Here is a 27,325-nt window from a genome sequence, read left to right on the forward strand (position 1 = left end):
TTGGGCTCATACCAAATTTCCTCAACCGTCTGAGCTAAAGGAGGCGCCGTTGTTCCTTTTTCACAACACACCTGGTGTTCACAGATCACGTGATGTTTATGCCGAGAAACTTGAAGCTGTTCAACCTCTCAACCCCAAATCCAATTATATCCCGTCTCCATTCCTCCTGTAGTCCACAATCAACTCCTTCATTTTAGCCACATTGAGGGAGAGGTTGTTTTCTTGACACCACACTGTCAGAGAGATGACTTCTTCCCTGTAGGCTATCTCGTTATTGTTTAGGGCCAATCAATTTAGTGTCCTCGGAAAATTAATTAGCAGATTATAGGTGTGGGTAGCGAAACAGTCATGTGTATACCAGGAGTAAAGGAGCGGATTTGGTACCGTCCTAAGGGGCTCATGTGCTGAGTGTCAGAGTGGTGGAGATGATGGAGCTCACTCTTGTGAATTGTGACGTTATACATTTTAGCATTATGGAAAGTATTAAACGATTTTTTAAACGCATCTAATATTCCTCATGTTCGACATCATTACTATAAAGGCCCTGTGCTGCAAACCTGCTACAGCAAGATTAACGTGAATTTGCTGTATGAGATTACTATCAGGCCAATAGGAAATTTGTCCCCATATGTTGTCGAATTAGAGAGAAGTTGGGCCGATGAAGAATTACATCTCATCCGGACTGTAGGATTCGATGCTTGCTGAAACTGGAAAGCTTCAGCCGGACAGAGAAAAGGCTATTATTCTCCCAGCATCATACTGGTATAGCAGACAAACCGGAAGTTTAAATAATGGGAAAAATCCGAACAAGAGGGAAAGAGAATGGATTGGCAGACACGGCCAGGTCACTAGGAAGGTTAGAAAATGGACACTTCAACAATGGATCTGTGTGTTTTAGATCCCGGATATCAGGGTGATATAACGTGCAAGGCAAATACATTTTTCAGAACGGAAAGACAAGCAATCTAATCTATAATAGAAAATTAAATGATTTTTCTTCTGAAATGACGGAAAGGCAGAACTGTTGGGAACTAACTTTTGCAGGTAGTTCAATTCATTAATGTGTTTAAAGAGTACGTATGCTTTTTCTTAGATATTGGAGAATTATTTGACCCTTTCATTTGAGCGGTACAGACTTCTGAAACATTTCAAAACTTAAGTAACCGGGGAGAGAAGAAGAGCTTTGAACTGCTCTCTGAATCTGGCCTGGGTCACTCCGTAGATAAATGTATTCGTGCAGATGCTGAAATTCTTAATCACAGAACCCCAAAACAGTGCCTGATAAAACCGAATGGACGTTTCCACGTCTGTTTAGAGGCATCGCATGAGAATGAAGACCAGAGTGGTTGTCGCCCAACAGGGAAAGGAAACTCGCCGACAGGCTGAAGAGCAGAATGATGGATTGTCTCCGACTCTCCATCTCCGGATCTCGCTGTTTCCCGCAATTTCCCTGTCCCTTCAGCCCCCTGCGGACCCTGCCCGCCGCCAGTATCTGTCTGACGCTCAGAGCATTGAGGGTCAAAATGAGGAAGAAAGGAAGTAGCGGATTCAACAGACGGTCCACCCAATAAAAACCCTCAAACGATCCCGAGAAAAGAAGTACGGACCAACCGAAACAGATCCAATCACCCCTCACCAGCAAGGCTACTCTTTCCATGTATATGAAAAAAAAATGGGATGATCTTTAAACAGAAACCGATCGATATTGCGCCGATCACCAAACCCGCAATTTTTGGGATGCAGTATTTTGTTTTAAATTTAGCGGAGCAAATGGCCACAAAGCGATCGGAAGTGAAAGCGACAGTAAACCACACGGAACAGTCAACGGCCACGTGACACATGACGTAGTGGACAAGGCAGAACGGAGCGTTGTCCAGGACTCCGGAATGTAATCCGTATGCTCGACCCATCTGGTAGAACAGGACTTCGATAATCACCACCATTAGATCGGCCGCAGCCATCGCCACCAGGTACCGCGTGACGCATTTGGAGAGACCGCAGTTTCCTCGGCTGAGAATGATGATCGCCACAAGGTTAACTACAGTGAAGCAAAAATGACCAAAAATAAGAAAAAAAAAGTAAATCAAATGCAATGTTTGCAGAAGTACAGCCATGAGTTGTTCGTTCATCACTGCTGGACATTATCAGAGGAAGTAATAAATACCAATCTATATGTGATTAGTTTGAACAACTGAGCACATTATAAAGCGTTTTACAGTAGCGCATGCTCACATTAATCTCTTCACCTTCACAGATGCAGCAGCGATGAGCAGAGTCCAAGAATGATGGAGCACAGAAACGGGTCCTTCGGCCCAATATCTCCATGCCGACCGACCTGGCCACCTGAGCTGGTCTCGTTTGTTCGCGTTTTGATCTCATCTCTCTAAGTTTTTCACATTTCTCAAACTGTCCAGGTGTATTTTGAATTTTGTTAATGAACCTCTATCGCCCTTTTCCTTTGTCAGAGCAACTTCTGTGTGAGAAAACATTGCTCGGAATCAAACTACATTTCTGCCCTCTGAAGTTAAAACTACCCCCTTTTGTTCACGATTAAGTTCCCTCACGGAGATGAAAGGCGGTATCTATACATTATCATGACTTTATGCACCTCTATTCAGCTATCCGTCAATCACCTGCCTCAAGGAATAAAATCCTATTCGGCTGAAACTCTCCCTGTAACTCAGGCCCTGGAGTCCACGCAGCATCTTAGTAAATATTATGTACGTTCCTCTCAGCGTACTTCTGCCTTTCCCATAACAGGGCGTCCAAAACTGTTCATGAACTCCAATTGCGTATCACCAAGGAAAGAGGTAGTGTTATTAAAGTGCGCATCTACGCTTCTTTACAACGGTTTTAGTTATTGTTCGATGGCAAAGTCAGATTCTGAAAGCAAAATCTTGCACCCCAGCCATCTTCCGTCTTTTTTCCTTTTGCTGTTTCGTGGACAAACCATTGCGCTGAGCAAAACATTTTTACACGGTTTGCAAATTGCACAGCACTTTCTTTTTTTTTAATCTGTAATATGCTTGTCAAACAATGACAAAACATAACTCACAACACAGGTAAACCCTGTCAGGAAGTCACCTCTGACAGGGAGTATACCAAAGTGAAATGTTCTGACTGAACGGCGTTGGTGGTTTCTGTCTTTATTGTTCCCATCTTTGACAGTGTTGTAACTTGAAACAATGAAGCAAACTTTAAACAAAAAATACCTTGAAGCTCTAAAATGTTCCAATGCAAATGTGGAAAGTTAATCCGGGACTGTTAGTATTTACAGTTCTGTTCGGAATGTTCCCTATTTCTAAACGGCATAAAAGTTGTAAATAGCTAGTAAATGAACTCAAGCAGTTATAACAAAGCCCAGAGAGCAAATTTCTTTCGAAGCGACTGGTTAGAACTCTTCACGGATCACACGTTATTGACAGTCCACCGCATCTGGATGTTTCCTTCCTCAATGCAGCTGCAGCACAGAATGACATTCTTCTGTAGATAATCGGTTACCAATGTTGAAAATAACTGGTTCATTGATTGTTGCTAATTACTGCTAATTAACAATTATTTCTCTGCTCTAACGAATCGTAATGCCAGTGGGCAAGCAACACGCCTTATTTCATTGAACTGAACGCAACACCATTCTTAAAGCCTCAAGAGGCGGCGGACGCTGGGACTGCAGCACTGAGTTGTTGTCAAACTACTCCGTGTAATGACAGGACATTAACTGTGCATCGCTAGTGACGACAGTAGTGTGTAATCCTGTGGGTGAGTCCACCTCATCAGCGCTCTCACATTGCAAGTGGATTCTCTGTCTTGTTATTTTGCTGTGATGTCGCAGCTTTAATATGATTCATTCTCCGCTGATTTTTTTTTGGATATGATACATTAGCATTAATGTTGTTGTTTTTTTCTGTCGCAAACCCTCACTGTTTGCACTTTTACCGGAGTCAGTCGCAAACACAGATGTTGGCGAGTATGCGGCGGGAAATGCAAACCAATGACCCCAGCATTACAGACATTGTCCGCTGCTGTACCAGATAGAGAAAAACAGAAAATATTGTGTCAACACCGGTTTTAATGCAATTAAGTACCAGTGACGATATTACAGAGTCACCAGGTGATTTTCGAAGTTGGATTTCAGAAAGAAGTTGATTCAGGAAAAAAGTGCGCATTAAGCTGCTAACGGTAAGTATGTATGTGTGCACCTCTTAAATATCTTATCACGAGTATGTATAAAATGTCCTACTCGTGCTGTGGAGTTTGAAACTGTAAAGTGACGGACAAAGCCGGTGTGGAATCCACCTGAGGAGCAGTTAGATACTGAAATACTGTTTCACTTAGCTGTAGGAATATAATGGGCTGATAAGGTTGTCATTCACTGTCCTGGGGGTTACGAGCGCAACCATCAACAGGTTTCTCCCTGGTGTGAATACCGTTATAAAATAAAATACTTTCTGCCGTCTGTAGATTTCATTCCGATTCTTCTCATGGTTGAACATAAAAATGCCCGTGTCCTTGGCATTACCTTCGCAGTGCCCTGCAGAAATAAGTGCAGGACCGATAAGTAGGGCCACCCCGTCACATAAAGCCATATTAAAATCCAATATTGGCACACACTCGCTCAGACGAATACACACACACAGTCGTGAACACAAACACATGGACTCAACATCCACACACACATACACAAACACACATGAACGTCAGTACATATATTAAATTCTTTGTCGATCTCCCAGTTCATGCCTTTCTCTTCCCAATCGGAACGCGCTGAACACGATGTTTCACGGTGGAGTCGGCATTTCGATTAAGGGTTGAAGAAGCAAAAGCGGAATTGATACAGCTGCAAGGCCATGTTGCAGAAGCAAGGATTATTTACAGCAGAATAAAAGAAGAACAACAATAAATTGGGAGAACAGAGTAATAGGCCAGTCGACCAGAGAGAGGATAGGATTGAGCATGCAGTTGATCACAAGGTGAAAATGAAGAGAGGGTTAATATGCAGTTGACATAAAATGCAGAATTAGTGAGTGAGAACGATAGCAGTGCAGAGGCAATCGACAAACGGGAGACACTCAGTCGGATAATATAAGAGTGTGGGTTCCATTCTTCACCTGCCCGTCACCGGTAGATTGTGGAGGGGTGGTCCATCCTGTACCCACCAGTCTGCGGTAGAGTGTGGAGGGGTGGTTCATCCAGTACTCACCAGTCTCCGGTGCAATGTGACAGTGTGGGGATCATTTTATAGATATCAGTCCCTGTTACAGACTGGGAGTGTCCGGTTCTTTAGTTCTCACTCTCTGGTTCATTGTGAGAGTGTGCATTTCATATTGTACATACCAGTCTCTGTAGAGTGTGCGAGTGTGTGTGTCATTCTGTATCTGTCACTCTCTGTTACAGTGTGAGAGAGCGGGTTTCATTCGGTGTCTGTCACTCTCTGTTACAGTGTAAGGGTGTGGGTGTCATTGTGTATCGGTCACTCTCTGCTACAGTGTGAGAGTGTGGGTTTCATTGTGTATCGGTCACTCTCTGTTACAGTGCGAGAGTGTGGGTTTCATTCGGTGTCTGTCACTCTCTGTTACAGTGTAAGGGTGTGGGTGTCATTGTGTATCGGTCACTCTCTGCTACAGTGTGAGAGTGTGGGTTTCATTCCGTATCTGTCATTCTCTGTTACTATGTGAGAGTGTGGGTTTCATTTTCCATTTATCTGCCTCGGATCCACCGTTAAGTGTGTCTTCTCAGTCCTGTACCTGTGAGACTCTGATGCATTCTGAGCACGTGTATTTTTTCTCCTTTTTTTCCAGCTGTCCGTCAAACCTGGTAAATAATCTTAAAATAGATTCTGTATTCCATGAGCTATTTTTAGAGCACGAGTCTCCTGCAGTCGGTTTTTGTTATGATTGTGAGATGGACAATGCACCGATGAATGATGACGGCTATATCCAGCAGGACATTCAGCGTCGTAGAATCTTATGGCAAACAGACCATTCGGTCCGACATCATTCTGCACGCTATTTTTTACTCAACCACATAGAACCAATTGAGCAGCACGTGATTTGCAACTTTCTGTGGTTTCGCAAAACAGCCTCGTAAATGTTGAATGAAAATTATCAAATTAAATAAATTCATTAATTTATATAAATAAGAGAGTAATTAAATTAATAATTTGCTCCACATAAGACCAACTGAGGCAGAGCGTTGCATGTTCCAGCAGTATTTATGTGAATACATTTCCTCTCAGCAATTCTAAATTGCTACCTTCACCGTGATCTGCTCTGTTATGTTTGCCGATTCTGTCACATATTTCTCAATGTGCACCAGACCATTAGTCTATTCGAGTTATGTCCCACTCATAAATAATATAATATTCATTTCGATTTTCTTAGATAACCTCAGAATTGTCTGCAAATGCCATGCCTTTCCCATTGATAAAATTGTGTCAACGTTGTTCTGTGCAGCACCGAATGAGTTTGTGAATTGGAATGCGAGGGAAGGTAAATTTTCAAAGTTGGAATTTCCCAAAATTCCAAATTGCAGCATCCGGTTAATTGATGAAATCCGGAGAATTTGGTGTCACTGGTTACGTCACAGCTTAGCCGGGAATGTTCCGCTCGTCAGGGACATGGTGGACGGAAGAGTTTGTTCCTGTGTAGCAAGACACCGTGATCTATATTACACTCACCAGTGCAGAAGAACGAGATGAATGGAGGAGAATGGGCAGCTGATGATTAATAGATTAATATTACAAGGTGAGCACGTCACATGGACATGTTGGGATCCTGGGAACAGTACAGCACGGGAACAAGCCCATTGACTCACAACTTCTGCTCTGAACAAGATACCGAATGAGACTAAACTCTGATGACTGTACACGACCCATCTCCCTTCACTCACTGCCTACACGTGTGCTTTGATTTAATATTTACCGTTCTGGAAGCTGGAGGGTATATCTCAAAAGATGGCAAACCTGTACTATCAGCTCCCTTGTTGATGTACATATTTTAGAAGGGAAGAGGAAACACCTAATTTAACAAAAAGTTGAATGCTCAGACTTCCCGGGAAGGGAGCAGGAAGGCTGGTGAGTGAGAGAAACCATCAAACTGTACACATATAGACTTAGTCATGAGACAGCATGTCATGGTCCGGTCTGTGAAAACAGCATTCCAGTTCACGGTCCAGTCCCAATTCCTTATTCCAGGTTTTCCGGGTTTCTCCAGTTTCTGTTGAGGCAACTGATTCTCGTTTGGGCTGCTTCATAAGTAGCTTCACGATTCAGCCTCTGGCTGCCGGATTGTTTCTGTCCAAACCCCTTGTCTGTATCCATTCCCTTCACCTTCCTCCTGAGGCCTAGCATAGCATAGCTTTGCCTCGCCTCACTTTGTCTCTGCCTGGAGCCTTGCCTCACCTCGCCTTGCCTCTGTCTGCAGCCTTTCCTCGCCCTGCCTTGCCGCTGCCTGGAGCCTTGCCTCGCCCTGCCTTGCCTCTGTCTGCAGCCTTTCCTCGCCTTGCCTGTGTCTGGAGCCTCGCCCTCATTGGAACTGTCTGTCTGTGTCCACGCCTTCGCTAGGTAGGTCCGGCCGTTTTGCCGCTGCCTAGCATTGGGAACTGTGTCGTCGTGTTCAGCGTTCTGTGTGATGAGTCCCGGCCCTATGTCCTGTACCCAAGGACGGCTCCTGGCTCGGTGTTCCATGTTCCTGACTCTCCCTCGACTCAGGCTCAGTGTCCTTCGCTCCCGTTCTTCCTCGATCAAGTCTCTGCGTTCCTGACTCTCCCTCGACCAAGTCAAGGCTTCGGGGTCTCGTCCCGTCCCGATCACGTCCAAGATCCTTGTCCTGTCCAAGCCACGGCTTTGTGTTCTCGTCTTGTCCATGTCCATCGCCCAGCCCAGGAGTTCCGTGCCCATCCCGGTGCTGGGGTTCCCTCGTCCTGTGCTGGGGTTACCTTGTCCGGTTCATGAGTCTCACCTACCGTCCTGTAACCTCTTCATGTCCTCGCCTGGTTCTGGGGTCCGAGCCCGAGTCAAGACCCAGGTTCTGGGTCCTTGTCCAGCCTCTGGCTCGGAGTCCAAGGCCAGGCTCCTAGTCCTCGGTTCGATGTCCAGGTTCCCTATCCTAGTCAGGACCTAGCCCAGGCCCGGAATCCTTGTCTCGTCTGGGGTCTGTGTCATGTGCAGCGTCCTTTCTTCCTTCCTTCCCCTGCTTTCTTCTCACGCCTAGTGCTGTTCCTGGTAGTTCAGTGTCTGTGTCTTGCTTTTGAGGCCACTCCCACCCCCACCCCCCGCACACACATATGACACAGCAAGAGGATCAGGAGTTAAAAAAGATACAACGTGCCGAGGAATCTGAGGACTTTGAGAAATATCGAGTGATGTAGGCACGGAATTGGATTGTAATTAATAATGGTAAATCTGTGGTGCCTAAATGGGAAAGAAATCAAGTGATGTATTGGCACCATGGCAACTGTGGGCATCAAGGTTCAGATAGATCTATGGAATAGTTGAAGAATCTGTGTTGGTGGCCGAAATTGCGAGGAGATGTACAACATTATAGTAAGAATTGTTTGGTTTGTGCCCGCTGAGAATCCCGATAAATCGGCTAGATAAGCAAAATGACTAAACGGCCCATGGGTCCCGGTCTTACCCTATGTTCTGAGAATAGCCTTCAGTAAGAAGCATCCTCTCCTGCAATTATACGTTTTATGTTGACGATCGGGAGACAAAATGAAAGGGTTAGATTTATCGAAGACCGAGTATGATACATTGGAATGAACAATGGCAAACAGCAAATAATTGACTCTTTTATGGAGGCTCATTATGATGCCGCCCATAACACGTGACGGAAGAAACGGCAGAGCGATGCTTGTTTAGAGGTGCAAGCAAAACCGCGGGCGGTTAAAATATGACAGAAGGTTATGATGTCACTATATCAGCCGAGCCCCATTAACCCTTCCAGAATAGTCGGGACAGAGTCAGTCCATCAGTATATCGAATTCAGACCGCTCCACATAAGTTAGGTTGGTATCATAAGAACCAACTCAAACACCTTGGAGACAGTCAATGTCCTCGAGTAACTGAGTTCCAGAAAACATATTGTCAATGGGATGCTCTGCTCCGAGATGAGATTATCCTCTTGCATTTACGTTTCAGGCAATCGACGGTGATGTGGATGATGGAGCGGTTGCCCCCTCAGTAAGTTGGGGGACTACTTCCATTTTGTACCCGGAGGATCGAGACAGTTCACATCTCTGCATTCGCCCGAGCCAAAGCCGAGACACTGGAAAAGAGAAACAAATGGGAAGGTGTTTTTGTTACGTGGACTTTTGGACATAAAGTGATTGATAATTTATCTGATATGAATGGATTTTAACAAGGTGTTAAATTTATCCATGGTAGGACCATTCATAATGTCAGAAGGTTTGGCATTCAGGGAAAGTTCGCTGATGGATTCTGACCTGACGCCCACAGAAGACAGAGGACAGTTGTCGATGGATTTCTCCCTGGATTTCGGTGACAGGTTTCCTGCAGAGGTCTGTACTGAGACCGCTCGCTTTTCGTGTTTTTATGAACGATTTAGATGAGGAAGTGGTAGGGTCGTTTATTGTGTTTTCAGTGATGTGGATGTTGGTGGAATTATGGATGGTATAGGAGGTTGTCACAGATTACACCAGGACAGTGACAGGAAGCAGAGCAGCGCTGAGCGGTTACAGATGGAGTTAAACCCGGAAAGGTACGAAGCGGTTCACTTTGGAAAGATGGATTTGAAGGCAGTAGTGATATTTTCTAGTGTCAACCCAGGGCCGCACATTAGTGTGAGTTCCACAATGGAAACAGAGTGATGAGACTCTCTCCAATAAGCCGAGGCCCGCTCATCGGTACGTACCAGAATCGGCACGGAGCGGTGCACTGCAGGAGCAGAATGAAGTGTGATTAACAGCTGAGCTTGAACATATCCAGTGTTCTGTATATTCATATAGTGACGCTCGAAAGGTAATATATCTGACAGTAAATCAGGAGGAAAAAAAGACAACTTAATCACAAATAATAGCACAGCCTGGAAACCTGCAGATTGTTCACAGATTTCACTTGCTACTTTTGTTCAAAGAGAGAATGGATGGAGAAATAGTGGTAGCATTGTAGCAGGTTGGAGAATATCTTTAAAGTTAAACAGACTACATCGTACGTAACGGATATGAAGTGGTCACGTCATTCACTGGCAGAGGTCAGATTCCTGCCAAACGGCCCATGTCTGCGCTGGAAAACATTGTTCTTCAAACTGAACTCAGCCCTCGCTAATCTCCCGAGGACACGATCCCTTTTTGATCACACGCCTCTGGAATATCGCTGTGGATCTTTTACAGTGTTTAGAGCAATATGTGCAGTGTATTTTATTTTAACACATGTCAGCTGTCACTGTGATTTCCATTACTCAAACCCCCGGAATGACTGTAACGAACGAACGAAAAGATGAATGAATGTTCCCCTTTAATAAAGAGGGTTTCTCCATTTCACCCGCCAGCTGCTTCCGACAACTTCAGAAGCGAATGTGCATGGTCAAAAATTACAAGATAAATTGACTTCAAGATGAATGCCTGTTTAAAGCAACACAGATACAAAAAGTATCATATTTGAATAGCTGAAGCCAGGTATCATGGAAAATAACATGAAAAATCCACATCTGTGTTCTTCTAATGTAAATGGATTGTAATATCCCCTGAGGAATCAAACTTGTGACACGGCAGCAGTGAGTAAAAATAGTTCAACGTAAGTGTTTGTGCATTTGGTTGTCACTAATGTCCCTGACGTGATAGCCACGCTAATTGCCTCAGTGGAATTGCTCTCTCCTCAATAAAAGTCTGCTAAACCGATCAAAAGTCCATCTGAGCAGCTGAAACGTTCCGTACAATTGAACGCTGCTTCTGACGGAATATGGGATATCCGGCGATTTACTACATCGCGGCCATTTTCTATCCCACCCTTGTAGCAGTTGGTGTCCCCGGTAAGATGCCGGAGCTGGTCACTTTATGTATGGTGCCGTCGTTACTCTGCTGCGTTATCCGCACTGTTACTAAGCACAGATGCTACCGTCGGCTGAAACGTGTTTCTGGAATGGAGGATTCAGGCATCCAGTGCTTTTATTTTCATTTTCCAGATTTCGTTCCTTTCTTTTGTCAATTAAGTTGGTGCCAATATTGAAATTGTTTCATAATTTCACCTCGCTCGGCTTTCTGAAGTGATGTTGGTCTCTGATTTTCCAGGTCCGAGTCTCTATCAGTGCAGACACTTCGACCTTATAACAACGTGGCAGCTTATTTAAATGATGGTCCCGTCTATTTTCCACACGTGGGTCTGTTCTTCTGTAAGTCATTAAATGAGAACGCGTACTTTGCATCTCCTCGATGCCGCTTTGTCACCGCTACAAACAATCCCGTCAGCTCTTTCACCTCTACTAATGGAAACGGAGTTGTTTACAGGAACGATAGACTGCTCACCGGTACGTGAGTCGTGGAACTCGGATGCCTCGCTCTAAACTGTGGGAAGGTCGCCAATCCACTGACACTCACATCCGTCATTGTCCTCCAGCCGGAGTGCAGCGACCGAGACCGCACACACTGGATTCCCGCTTTCCAGTTCCAAACAGACCATACACTGCATAGCATCGGTAGAATGGGGACATTCAGGGAGCTGACCATATTTCTATTTTGTTTCCAAATTTCTTGCAGTTAATTTAACGGCGATTGTGATCCTTTCTCGGGGAAAATGCGGACTCTCCAATTGCATCACCCGTTACCTGGTTGGAATGGCGACAGCGGATCTGATGGTGGTTATCATTGTTGCTTTAGTGGAACAGACCAACAATATCTACATTTATTCCAGATCCCTGCTCATCACTCCTGTATGCGCTCTGACACTTGTATTCAGGATGGTACGACGGACTGTTCTGTTTGGTTCACGGTCAGTTTTACCTTCGATCGCTTCATCGCAATATGTTGCCGAAAGCTGCGGGAGCGATACTGCAGCGAGCGAACAGCAACAGTGGTTATCGTGACCGTGGTTATAGTGAGCTGCGGGAGATGTGTCCCGTGTTACTTTGCCCTTGAACCTTACGTTATCATGAACAACATGCCGTGGCGGTGCGCAGCCACATACGAATACGTTACTTCACCCGTGTGGAAAGGATACGAAATACTGGACAGTATTTTAAAACCATTGCTACCAATCGGTTTAATCCTGATGTTTAACGGGTTAACCGTAAGACATATCATTGTGGCAAATAGAGTCCGCAGAAGGCTTCTGCACAGCAGCGACAATCAGAAAGATGCCGAGGTGGAAAAACGCAGAAAATCGATGATTTTGTTGTTTTCTATATCAGCTAATTTCATATTATTTTGGACGCCCTATGTCGCCCATTCCCTGAAATGGCAATTGGAAAACTATTTTTACGTGAACAGATATTTGACTTCCCCGGTATACATCCTACAACAATTTGGGTTCATGTTGCAAGTACTCAGTATGTGCACCAATACTTGTATCTATACCCTGACACAGAGGAAATTCAGAGAAGAGCTGAGGAATGGGGTGAAGTATGTTTTTACATTAAATGGCCATCTGTGTAGATAACGCCCATGTCCAATTACAATTCAGCGGAGTTTTCAAATAAAGTCGTTTTACAATGAACCGGTTTGGCAAATAAGTCGCAAATTCAAACAATCATATGCCTGGTCATCCGGAAATTGCAGATGTTGAGGAAGATTGCTGACTTCATACAGGTCAAGCAGGTAGCAATACAAACGCTCAATGCGGCTGGCGTGATTGTTACATTGGTTGAAGTATGTTCCAAACTATCACAGACACTCGACTGTGACAAGGGCAGGAATGGTTTCAGGACCTTCCTTGTTTTAGATGTTTCAAAATGGACATGGCCGGGTAACAGAGTGTAAAGGGAGTGCGATGGCTAACCAGGGGTAGTATCACAGCTGCAGAAAGGCAGGACAACGTGGAGCGTTCGTTTGTTAATAGATGGCGAGACAAACACATCACCCCATTTGGAGTATTCTGTACAGCCTCCAACCAGATTAACAGAAAAAAAACTGCAACGAGAAAACTGAGGAACGATCGGGAGTGGAACGTGGACTTATGCCATGTTATTGGAATGTAAAATTAAAACCTACCTAATATTCTTCGGCATATTCCCAGGGTAAAAGGTTCAGGTATGGCATAATTTCTCAGTTGTGTCCAGGAAAGATTCATGTCACTATAAGAAGTCAGGTGGACTAGCGAGCGGTTGATACCGGATCTAATATTAAGAAAGGAAACGGGTCAGGTGACAGATCTCTCCGCGAGTCAGCATTTCAGAAGATAGGGAGAACTCCCCTACATTTAGCTTGCACCTGTGTAGGACCAGGAGCAGGGAAGTATTTAATTGGGGGTCTGCGAATTATGGCGCTTCCTGGCAGGAACTTGGGAACGTACAGTGGGAAATTATAGACAATAGACAATAGGTGCAGAAGTAGACCATTCGGCCCTTCGAGCCTGCACCGCCATTTTGAGATCACGGCTGATCAATTACTATCAATACTCTGTTCCTGCCTTGTCCCCATATCCCTTGATTTCCCTATCCATAAGATACCTATCTAGCTCCTTCTTGAAAGCATCCAGAATTGGCATCCACTACCTCCCGAGGCAGTGCATTCCAGACCCCAACAACTCTCTGGGAGAAGAAGTTTTTCCTTAACTCTGTCCTAAATGACCTACCCCTTATTCTCAAAACATGCTCTCTGGTACCGGACTCTCTCAGCATCTAGAACATATTTCCTGCCTCTATCTTGTCCAATCCCTTAATAATCTTATATGTTTCAATCAGATCCCCTCTCAATCTCCTTAGTTCCAGCGTGTACAAGCCCAGTCTCTCTAACCTCTCTGCGTAAGACAGTCCAGACATCCCAGGAATTAACCTCGTGAATCTACGCTGCACTTCCTCTACAGCCAGAATGTCCTTCTTTAACCCTGGAGACCGGTGAAATGCGCAACAGATATGTAGGTATTGTTTAGGGAGCACTGACATGGGGTTCAGTAAGGGCTTGTCTCATTGACGCAGGGAAAGGATGATAGCGTAAGTTAAACTTAGGTGACCAGAAATATGGACGAAACAAGAAGAAGAAAAAATATAGTTTAGGTTTAGGAAGAAAGGATCGGGTAGGGTTATGGCGAGTCACAATGCAGACAGCAAAGGATTTAACAATTGACTTAGAAAAGGTATAAGGGGAGCTGTGAATGCCTTAGCGAGTTGCACTGAAGTAAGGGAAGAACAGGAGGATGACTAGATCGAGTGTGGGCAGACCAGAGGAAAATTGTGTTTGGAGTCAAGGAAGTGGTGAAGTGTCCTTACTGAATACATTGATGAATATGAACACAGAGTCAAAAGGCTAGAACGTGCCGACGCTAAGGAGGATGCGCCGGAAACTTCGAAAACATTATGATAGGTGATTCTACGGTGCCGAAAGGGATATAGTCCAGGTCATTTTGGAAAGCGAGCGAAGATATTGCTGTAATTTTGGACGGGATAACTGTGTCTTCGTTGGTCAAGGATGTAGAACTAGAAGACTGGGGGGGGGGGGGCGGTGGGTGGCAAATGTTATTCCTTTGTTAACCAAAGATAATAGGGAGACTCCTTCGAATTACAGACCAGCGAGCATTATGTCAGTCGTGGGTCAAAATTTCGGTACACTTTACAACTATATTTGGACTTCGCAGTTATAGAGGGAAATAACCGATTTAATCTGACCACCTAGCAGCAGCTGGATAATTAATGGAATTAGGGCTGATGACGTAAGCAAATCGCTGAGCTAATGATTACACCGCCACGTTATCTAAACTGACCTTCCATTTACATATTACAGGGCAGATGCTACAATGACCTCAAAACAATCTTTTCCAATGAGACCTGCAACTTCAAACCAGCATTTCAAAGTGTTTCAAAGTAATCAGCAGCTTTTGCTGCTCATTAAAAGAACCAGCCTTCCAAAATGCCAATTACAAATTCCCAATTCAAGTAGACACCATTTTATCCAAATGACAATTTACTTCTGAATCGTGATTTTATCGTCTCGGGTGTAGAAGCGGTCAAATTTCGATCCCTTTAACCCTGAATCCACACGGCCGGTGTGGAGTCTGTGTCTCCATCAGAAACCCATAATAAATGAACCATACATAACTACACAAACTAAAAACTCTGCGAAAGCAAACCAAACATCCGGGCTTAGACTTCTCTTCCTGCAAAACCATCGCAAGCAATTGGAGAATACAGAATAGACAACTTCCAAAGCAAAAGGCCTCAGCACGTATTCTAAAGAACTTAGGAGAGTGAGACCTGGAGACCTGAGACTCACATACATTAACACCTTAGAATTTCGGAATGATATGTAGCCTCCGAATTTCGCATCAGTTCCTGGAAAACACTTCTCGCAAGGAGACACAAATTTTCTGTCTCATCTATGGTGAAAAAAAAGAGTAATTCAACCCCCCATCCAACACAAACTACAGAAACACATGACTGCCATCAAGTCATTCGTGGCCGTAATCTTTCTATTTCTCTTTCAATTGAACTCAATTATGTCCAAACCTCGTGCTATATTTTAAATCCGCGATACATTCATATTTTCAAAATAGCGCAGAAAATGGCATGCCCTTATTTGTTCAATAGTTAATAAACAGCTGTAATGGCAACCATACAACAGTTAGTAACGCCTTTAGACTCCAAGACAAGGAGACGCAGAAAGTAATGTATCGTCCAGGAGTTAATATTCAACACAATGAAAAATATGGCGTCTCCACAACTCCAAGCATTCAAAGACTTCCGAGGTTTCCCAGCTCCAATTTCTGACCGAGGACAGGATTCGGATTAAATGAACCCTTTGTTGTATAGTATCAGGACTACTGATCCCCTGTACCTCCGATGAAGCAACAGATTTGTTCACTGTACTGGGGCCGCTGTCACACCCACCTCCAGCCCGGAACCGTTGTCTTTACCGCCTTACTGAAGGAGTGAAGGTATTTTCCTTCAGTATGATACTCCCTTCATCATCTCACATCTGCACTTCTTTCTTCTCCTGCTATGACCATCCATTTTACTCAATTTCCATGCTTCAGTGTGTGGATTGAAAGAGGGACTGAAAAGCATCAACAACTTTCTAGATTGTTCGGATCTGTGAGACACTGAAGTTCTAACCCAGACATTGAGTCAGACAGCCACAGGAAGCAACTGCACAGAAGCAGGATCTTCAATCCGTCAGGCCCGTGAGGAATTATTTACACTGCCTACTGCCATCGACCTCACCCGGACCGTGGCCATCCATATCCCTCTCATCCATGTACTTATCCAATCATCTCTTAAACGTTGAAATTGAAAATTCAATTACCGCTTGTGTTGTCAGCACCGTCTGCACTCTGACCACCCTCTGAGTGAAGACGTTTTCCCTGATGTTTTCCTTAAACATTTCACATTTCTCCCTTCTCTCATGATCTGCAGTTGTATTCTCGCCCAACATCAGTGGAGAAAGCCCGCTTGCATTTACACTCACTATACGCCTCTTAATGTTGTATACCTCCATCAAATCTCCCCTCAGTCCACTACCCGCTCGGGAATAAAGTGCTGACATATGTAATCTTTCCTTTTAATTCAAAACATTCAGTACCCGCAATAGCCGTGTAATTTTTTTCTTCATTTTTTTCAATCCTATTTGCATCTTTCCTGTAGGTAGTTGAGCCCAACTGTACACAATATTCCAATTCGGGCCCCAATAAAGCCTTAAATCACAGCAACGTAACGTCCCAACTCCTGTACTCCATACTTTGGTCTAGGAAGGCGAAAGTGCGAATAGCTTTACGACCCTGTGTAACTGTGCCGCAACTTTCCCTGTATTATGGACCTGCATTCCCAGAGTCGTTTGTTCTATCGTACTCCTCCGTGCCCTATTTCTCATTGTGTCAGACCGACCCTGGCTGGTCCTCCCAATTTGCAAATTCCAACACTTGTTTGCGTTAAATCCGATCTGACAGTTTTCAATCCATTTTTCCAGCTGGTCCAGATCCCGCTTCATGCTCCGGTACTCCTTCCCGCTGTTGACTACACCCGTAATGATGTTGTCATCGGCAAATTTGCTCATCCAGTTCACAACATTATTATCCAGATCGTTGATATAGATTAAGAATAATAACAGCTACAGCGACGATCCCTGGGACACTCCTTTCGTCACAGGTCCCCAGTGAGAGAGACAATCATCTATTATCACACTATAGCTTCCCCAACATAGCCAATGGCGAATCCATCTTATTACCTCATCATGGAAGCCAAGCGACTGAACCTTCTCGAACATCCTCCCATACAGAACCTTCAGAAACTGCTTGCTGAAGTCCCTGCTAGACGGCCTCCACTGCCTTGCCACCACACCATTCCCGGTAACTACATCGTAAAGCTCTGAGAGATTGGTTAGACATGACCTACAAGGCACTGGCCCATACTGACTATCGCTAATGTTCCTGTTTGTCCAGATACTTCCCTTCATACCCCATGACCGGCGTAGTCTGAACACCGAGGACAATTCCTCATTACATAGTACTTGGCGAGTCCCTTCCGAGCAAAGATATCGAGATCATCCAGCGGTCGGTACTGATATTTATGGTCTATTGTTCTTTAAATTCTCCTGCACTTTATTATCCGACGCACTGAGAGTACTCTGGAAAAGCAAGGCGTCATAGCTTTAATTAGTTAATCGACTTGCTTAACTATACCAAGACACAGTACAGTACATCGAGCACAGTACATAGAATATTACAGCACAGTACACGAGGTTCTGATAGGTTTTCAACTAAATGTAAGTTCGATCTAACACAACACCGCTGCATCTGAATCAGAATCAAAGGTTTCAATGGTAAATTTAAAGAATCAGAACCAGATTTAATATCACAGACATACGTCGTGAAATTGTTATCTTTATGATAGCAGTACAATGAAATACAGGATAAATAAATCTAGAGAAATCAAAACTGAGATGCAGGTGGCAGCGGGGAAAAACGCTGTTCCTGAATCGCTGAGCCTGAGCTTTCAGGCTTCTGTATCTCCTTCCCGATGGTAACACTGTGTAGAGGGCACGTCCCGTTAGTCGGCAATGTTAATGATGGACGCCACTGTGAAATGATTCATCCCTTGTAACAATTATTAACGAGATACAGAGAATGTGTATTTACCAACAAGTATCTTTTTATTATTATACTAAAAGCACGTAGATTTACACACCATCTTCCTGTGTGCACCCTACTCTAAATCCTGACAGTCCATTAACAGTCAATGAAGATAAAAGGTATTATCCGGGAAAAGAATCTACGCTGGCAAGACAATTCATAGAAACACGGAAAACATAGAAAATCTACAGCACGATATAGGGCCTTCGGCCCACAAAGTTGTGCCGAACATGTCCCTACCATAGAAATTACTAGGCTTACCTATATCCCTCTATTTTTGGAAGCTCCATGTACCTTTGCAGAAGCCTCTTAAAAAGACCCAATTGTATCCGCCTCCAGCACTGTTACCGGCAGCCTATTCCACGCATTCACACTCTCCGAGTAAAGAAACTGACATCTGCTCTGTACCGAATCCCCAGTACCTTCAAACTTGTGGCAACCGTATCAGCCCTGGGAAAAAGCCTCTGAATATCCACACTATATCATCATCTCCGATCCTCATGTTCCCGATCTCCACGTGTCCGTGTGGCCCTACTTTTCGGCAAAGGTTGGTCTCTGGCCGCTGGTGAGTTATTCACCCCTGCATATCTGAAGCTCTGGGATCTTATATTGTTCCTCATCAATTGAACCATTGGATCCCCAAACCATTGGCTCAAGGTCACCTGATCTACCTGGGTCACCTGGTTACTGATCATTGCACAGAGCTACAACCAACATATTTTACGTGGCTCTGCCCACCCCAGCCTTGTGTATTCGTATCTTTGCACCCTGGACTGGTCCAAACCAGTTAAATGAGGCAACCCAGACAGAGTCTAACGAGACTACAGATTGCCTGTTTGACATGTCTGGCATTTTACATAACAAGTAGCTGCTCCTCTGAGCATTGTCTCGGGTTTATTGCTCTGATTAGATTGTCCCAGAGGTCAAGAATCAGGTCAGAGTCCACGCCTTTTGCATAACAAATGGCGACTTGTTTGAGAATGGTCTCAGGTTTAGCAGATCATTACCTGAAGCTCCCTGTGTCCACATTTCAATTCCTCTGATTAAATTATTCCAATGCAGGAAACAGTTCATAGCCCACAAAATGGGTGCGGGCGGGGCAGAGAGAACTGGTTTGTCTTTGATCAGTCTGTAGCTTCTACTGGCCAACACTGTTTTATGAGCCATTCAATCTGACACGACGGTATCTTTCTCGGGTCTGCCTGTCGTCTGAATGCACCAGGGCGGATGATAGAGGTTTGGCGGAGATGCCGAGTGCTGTAGGGGTCGAAGGGGGTTTAATGATATGCGGTGTGATGTAGGGGTTGGAACGATTTTGTTCCGTGCCCCATAACGGGTTAAAAGAACCAGCAGAAATGAACATACCTGGACTGTGGTATTGTTACAAACAAAACACTATTTATAGTATCTAAGTAATTAAGGGAGATTAAGGGAGCTGGGGCTTCTCTCTTTGGAGAGAAGGAGGATGAGAGGAGACATGATAGAGGTGTACAAGATATTAAGAGGAATAGACAGAGTGCAATGCCTGCGCCTTTTCCCCAGGGCACAACTGCTCAATAAGAGGACATGGCTTTAAGGTAAGGGGGGGGGGGGGGGAGTTCAAGTGTGATATTAGGGGAAGGTTTTTTACTCAGAGAGCGGTTGGTGCATGGAATGCACTGCCTGAGTCAGTGGTGGATGCAGATACACTACTGGTTTAAGAGACTACGAGACAGTTATATGGAGGAACTTAATGTGGGTGGGGGTGTTACATGGGAGGCAGGGTTTGAGGGTCAGCACAACATTGTGAGCCGAAGGGACTCTAATGTGTTGTACTATTCTATGTTCTATGTAATATGTAATATAGTAATATAACACCAGATAAACCAAACAGGTTAGCAGATTTTATGCATTTATAAGTGTGTAAAATAATAACCCAAATTTCTTCAAGCTTAGATGGTAAATGATACAGTCTTACGATGGTATAGGAATGACGTCATTTCAGTTCTTGATATTAAGTTGAGTAGAATTGAGGAGAGAGAGAGAAGAAGAGAGAGGAGAGAGGGAGAGAGAGAGAGGAGAGAGTGAGAGAGAGGAGAGAGAGAGAGAGAGAGAGAGAGAGAGAGAGAGTGGTGATTTGTTTTCCAAGTAAGCCGATGCCAACGAATTTTCCTCCGAAGTCCTGTTAAGGTTACCGACTGTGATCACACAAAAGGGTACCGTTTTCACGCGGTAAAGCTATCAACACAGACCAGGGTTAAACACACGGAGAGCATTCCACTCGTCACCCCCTTTTCTACACTGCGAGCAGAACCCTCACTTCAGTGGACAGTGAAAGACAGTGTCTATTTCTTCTGTATTTCTGTCCTTGTCTTCCGTGTGTCTGTGTGAAAAGTCAGCTGACCTTGTATATATCCCAAACATGCTGAACGCGAGCTGCCCATTATATATCCCCACCCTTCCGTAACCATGGAGACTCACGGGGCTGTTCGGAGCTCTCTCTCTCTCTCTCTCTCTCTCTCTCTCTCTCTCTCTCTCTCTCTCTCTCTCTCTCTCTCTCTCCACTCCCTCCCTCTCTCTCTCTCTCTCTCTCTCTCTCTCTCTCGCTCTCTCTCTCTCTCGCTCTCTCTCTCTCTCTGTCTCTCCCTCCTCTCTCTCGCTCTCTCTCTCTCTCTCTCTCTCTCTCTCTCTCTCTCTCTCTCTCTCTCTCTCTCTCTCTCTCTCTCTCTCTCTCTCTCTCTCTCTCTCTCTCTCTCTCTCTCTCTCTCTTTTAAAGCAACATTTCATATTGAATAACGCTTACGATGTCGTCGCACCTCCCTACTCTTGGAAAAAAAGTTTGATCAAGGAGCAAAAGTTTTTGTCTAACTGTAGATTATAGAATATGAAGCAATACATACCTGATTAACATGTAGCTGACTACAGAAGCGTAAAAAATACTAGTTTCTATCTCATTCTTAAACTTAACATGCAGACAATCAATCCACCATGTTATTGTCTTTACCTTTCACATACTTTGTTACATAACCAAATTTCCTGAAAACCAAATCCTGTTATCTTCAAACTAGCGTTTGATCACACATTTTCTCTTTTACATTTCACCACAGAACAATTAACCATCACGTCATCAGCTCCAACTGCGCTTTCAAGGACGGCCTGAACTTTATCCTGCACAGGTGCTAACTCCTCACTCATGTTTTCTAAACTAAGCCCATTCGCTGAACTTCCAACGAAGTCCTTTGTTCCAAACAAGTCACTAATTCCATCACCAAGATCTTTAGTTCTATATGTTTTCCATAGGAACATCTGCAGATGGTCTCTCTTGGTCAAAACAGCACTTCCCTTTGTTTTAAGAAGTCCCCAAATCCAGTGTCTCCAATTCCCAAACTTGAACAACATCACAAGGTGTTTATCGTTAAATCCAAAATATAGTTAATCAAATCAATGTGTACTGTCTCCGCATCTGAGAGAGCTGTTTCTGCCAGCAAGGTCAAAGGTCTTGAAACCAATGTATACTTCAGAGCTACTTTGTTCAAATGTCCAGAGAAACCACCATTCTCAATATCTTCAATAACATTCACCTCACCAGTGTTCATCTCATCACAAACTTTTAGATCACTGTCTACTCAAGTGACTGAGAATCTTCAAATTCCACTGGTACCAAGGCTAACCCATTATTCACTGAACCAAGTCCATCTGACACAAAAGAACTGCATTCCTTTTCAACCGGGTCAAACACCTCAGACCTTAACTGAGTTTCAACACAAGGTTCAGTACCCTGTAAATTCACAGGTGCTTCCAACAACCTGAACACAGGCAATCGGGCCAGCTGCCTCTTCTACGCTTTCAGTACTAGCCCCAAATTTAAATGCCAGTTCACCCTGATTACCGCAGCTACTCTCTTTGAGGCTCTCATTCAGGGAAAACTTAACCTCATGGGTTAAAGTAAACTAGTCTGTTGACTTCAGCCACTTTCTCATCATCCCTTTAATTTTTCTAACCGAAGCTGAACCTCAGCCTGAGTAGGTTTACTTTCAACACCATTTCCCACACATCCTCTTCAAACGTCCCCTTGCATATATAATGCTCTGCTATTAGCGGCTGTATTATCGAAATCCTCATCCTAGTGCTCACCTTAAGTTTTAACTTATGAGTAATTCCCAGCAGCAAATCCCTCTTAGCATCATCTCATACTTCAGGGGCTGGTTCCACAGAAACCTACCAACCTCAATCTCCATTGCTGCTGATTTTCCACTCAAGGAAATCAGAAGCGTTATTCAACAATAAGATCAACCACTAATCACTCAATTAAGCCCCTAACAAATTCAGAATGGCTCCCAGCATTTTTTTCCATTCCCTGGACGAGCCCCCAATTTTACCACGTATCTCGTAACGGGTTAAAAGAACCATCAGAAATATAACAACCTGGTGTCTGGTTTTAGAACATTGAGCATAGAATAGCACATCACGGTACAGGCTCTTCGGCACACAATGTTGTGCCGACACTTAAACCCTGCCGCACAACTTAAATTGTAACCACATATCACCCTGGTTCCCCACACTGCCAAATGTCCCGACATTTACTTTGTACTCTACCTTGTAGGTTGTCCTTCCAAAGTGTACCACCTCACACTTCTCCGTGTTGAACTCCATCTGCCACTTCTCAGCCCACTTCTAACTCTTTGCGTGATTCCAGTAAACCGATCTTCGATTCGTGCCAGTATCTTTCCTGTCATACCACGAGTTGCGATCTTGATTGGCAGTCTCATGTTGCAGCAAGTTACTAAAAACCATCTGAAAATCCTAGAGAAAAACAACAACTGCCTCTCCTTTGTCTATTCTGCTTGTTATTTTGTCAAAGAATTCCAAGAGATTTGTCAGGCAATATATACCTTGAAGAAAACCTTGCTGAATTTGGCTTACTTTAGCATGCGCAATGTACCCCGAAAAATCAGCCTGAATGGAATCCAACAACTGAGGTCAGATTTTCGGTTCTACAATTTCCTTTCTTCTGCTTCCCTTCCTTCCTAAAGAGTGGGGTGACATTTGCAACTTCCTAGTTCGGCAGAAACATCCCAAAATGAGGACAATCTTGAAAGATGATTACTCATTGTTTAAGAGAATCATGAGGGGGAAGGTCTTCACTCAGAGGTGGTGAGAATGTGGAATGTGTTGCCAGAGCCAGTGGCAGGATCGACTTTCAACATTTCAGAGAAGTTCGGATGGATATATGGATGGGAGGGAAAGGATGACTAAGATTCCGTTAGAATTTGCTAACTAGGCAGATTAATGGCTTGACACAGACTAGACTGACCGAATGGAATTTTCCTGTGTTGTCATGTTGCATGACTCTAATACCTTCACAAAATATCCAGCTATCTCTTTCTGAGCCCTGATGTGTACATCATCAGGTCCAGGAGACTTATCTACCTCCAGGCGTTCCAGCTTCCAAAGCACCTTTTCTCATTAGTAATGGATCTACACTCACATATGTCCACGATACTCTTGAATTATTGCTTTTTTTTAAAGAAGATGATAAGTCAGAGTAAGTTTTGTATAGGGCAGGGGAGGAAGAATAACAAGGAGGTACTTCATCGGTGAAACTGGGAGAAGGGGAGGTGTGTTAATTTAAAAAAAAACCTCTTCAGGATATGTTTGTCCTAACGAAACCAGAATTGAGCCGTGCATGACGGAATGTGTAACACTAAAACAAAATTCACACCACTAAACTTAAATGAGAGCACAATCCAGAAACATGGTCTCTATGGAAGATCAAGTCGACCACTCATGTCCGTCCATAGAAGACATCCCAGCGAATTGAGCAAACAATTTCCTAACAAATTGAGAAATGAGTGTGTTCGCGACCGCTGTACCTCAGGTTATACCAGCTCGAGGCAAGAAACAAGTAAAAATTAATAATAACTTTTTGAGGTTGACAAACCCTGTATAAACATTCGATCGCTCCTTCATCTTTAAACGTAGATGAATTAATTAAATGGTAGAACTATATTCTAAAGGTATAAACATGAACTTTAGACAGGATCAGTGCAGAGCAAAATTATGAAAGTTGCAATAGAGCTGGTAGTGTATGAAGCAGATCACCCAGATACAATACAACTGAGAGATGGATATTTAAAAATAGACCAAAATACATGGGAGCACAGTTAGGTTATCGAGTCTGCTCTGCCATTTCATCATGGCTGGTCCAATTTTCTTTTCAGACCCAATCTCCGGCTGTCTCCCTATATCCCTTCATGTCCTGACAAGTCAAGAATCTATCAGTCTCTGTCTTAAATAAGCACAACGTCTTGGCCTCCACTCTACCTGTGGCAACGAATTCCACAGATCCACCACTCTCCGGCTAAACTCATCAATGTTGCAAATGGGCGACCCGCTATTCAGAAATTGTCTCCTCTGGTCCTAGACTCTCCCACCATAGGACACATTCGGTCCACATTCAGCCCATCGAGGAATTTCGCTAGGTTTAAATTGTATCACCCATCATATTCTCTTCATATGACAAGGTATCCAATCCTGGAATCACTTTCATAAACCCCTGTTAAACTCACTCAAATGTTAACCCATTTTTCCTAATATCAGCGGCCCAAAACAGCTTACAATCTCTAAGTGAGTTGTTGTGCTTTTTAAGTTCACGGCTGATGTGAACAGACCACGTGAGATCCTCTGTGATGTGGATGCCGAGGAACTTCAGGCTGTTCACCCTCTCAACCTCAGATCCATTGATGTCAATAGGAGTTATCCTGTCTCCATTTCTCCTTTAATCAACAGCCAGCTTCTTTGTTTTTGCGACAATGAGGGATGTTTTTTTTTTTACTTGACGGCACTGTGTCAGAGAGATAACTTCTTCCCTGTAGGCCACTTCGTTATGTTTTGAGATTAGTCCAATCAATATAGTATCGTCGGCAAATTTAATTAACAGATTGGAGCTGTGGGTGGCGATGCAGTCATGGGTATACAGGGAGTAAGGTAGGGGCCACAGTACATGGCCCTGAGGGGCTCCTGTGTTGAAAGTCAGAGGGGTGGAAGTGAGGGACCCCACCCTTTCTACCTGCTAGCCATCTGAAAGACAAGGTCGAGATCCCTGAGCATCCTATCGAGCCTTGGGGGAATTATAGTGTTCAATACTGAACTGTCGTCCAAGAATAGCATTCTCACATAAGCATCCTTCTTCTCCAGTTGTGTAAAGGACGGTGTGTAGAACAGTGGCCATTGCGCCGCCTGTCGATCAGTGGTGTCGGAAGGCAAATCAAAAGGGGTCCAGCACCCTCCTTTCATTAAAGGGTTACATACACTAATCACACATGCCCGCGTCAGTCACCAAGTAATCTCAATGCCCCGCTGTGTCCCCACAAACTCATGCCATTCCCCATACCCATCCCATTGCCCCACTCTCAGCACACTTCCTCGGGTCAGGAACCAAATTAATCACTCTACCGGCTCCCGTCCCACATCCCAGTGTCAGTCCTCAATGTAATTAACTGTGTAAGTGGAATTCTGATGATATTATGCTGAAACATCAAAGCATAAATCAGGAACGGACATGTCCTGTCCTGGAAAATGCACAATGGGGAATGTGAAGGTATTCTAGGCTGCACTTACATGGGGTTCAGGACAGATTTGCCCCATTCAGACAGGGAGAGGACGGTCGGGTGAAGGAAACATGGTTGTCAAGAGATGTGATACAGCTGGTCAAGAGGAAGAAAGAAGCTTTAGGAAGCTGACCTCAGGATTAGAACGCAAGGATCGGACATGACTGTAGATTTATAAAGTAGCCGGGGACAAACTGAAGAATTGAATTAGGATCACTAGACACGTCTACAGAAGGTCTGCAGTGACTTTCAGGAAAACCCCAAGCCATTCTAGATGTATGTGAAGAAAAAGATGACTAGAGTGACTGTAGGACAGGTCGGGAATAGAAGATGAAACAAGCCCCTGAAGTCGGGGGAGGAAGGGCAGGTCCTGAATGAAGACTTTAGTTCAGTATTCACCAGTGAGAGGGACATTTGTGAGGAGAGCGTTAAACAGGCCGATGTGCGACAACTTACCGAGGTTAAGAGAGAGGATGTACTGGAACTTTTGAAAAAAAAATACAGTAGGTTAAATATGTCTTCCTGTGTGGTCGGGAGAAAGCCTGGGTCAGCGGTGAGTCCTACTTCAGAGATGGTAAAATTATTAGAGAGCTTTCTTAGAAACAGGATTTACGAGAATTTGGAGAAACAGTACCTAATTTGGGAGAGTCGGTATGGCTTTTTGAGGGGCAGATCATGTCTCACGAGCCTGGTTCAATTCCGTGAGGATGTGACGGTCATACTTACTGTTAACCATGGTAGGACTTTTCAGAAGGCTTGGTATCCTCGGAAAGTTGGCTTGTTGATTCAGGACTGACGCCCCAGAAGTCAGAGGATAGTTGTGGATGGAGTATTTTCACCCCGGATGCTGGTGCCAGTGGTGTCATGCCGAGATCTGTTCTGAGACCCCAGGATATTTGTGCTTTAAAAAGCATGTGAATAAGGAAGTGGAACAGTAAGTTATTGCATTTGCAATGATGTAGAAGTTGGTGGAATTATGGATAGTACAGAAGATAGTCAGAGTTTACAACGGGACAGTGACAGGACGCAGAGCAGCGCTGATAAGTTACATTTGGTGCACAACCCGGAACGTTACGGAGTGATTCACGTTGGAAGGATGGATTTGAAGGCAGGGGTGATACTTTCCCGAGTCAACCGAGGGCCTCTCGTTAGTACAAGGTTCCACAAAGGAATCAGAGTGATGAGACTTTCTCCAATAAACCGAGGGCCCCTCATCGGTACGAGAACCACTCTCGGCACGGAGCGGTGCAGTGCAGGAGCAGGACGAAATGTGATTGAAAGATGAGCTTGAACACTTCCGCAATATACCTGTCAGTAAATCAGGAAAAAGGAAATATAAATTCCTGGCAAATAATGGAACAGGCTGAAACCTGCGGATAGTTCACAGATTTCTCTTGCTGCTTTTGTTCAAAGACCGAATAGATGGATAAATAGTTGTAGAATTGTGGCAGGTCTGAGAGTATATTTAAAGTTCAGTCGGCTCCATCGCAAGTGACGGGTATGGGGT

The sequence above is a fragment of the Hypanus sabinus genome, unplaced genomic scaffold, assembly GCF_030144855.1.
Source record: "Hypanus sabinus isolate sHypSab1 unplaced genomic scaffold, sHypSab1.hap1 scaffold_824, whole genome shotgun sequence".
In the NCBI taxonomy this organism is placed as follows: domain Eukaryota; kingdom Metazoa; phylum Chordata; class Chondrichthyes; order Myliobatiformes; family Dasyatidae; genus Hypanus; species Hypanus sabinus.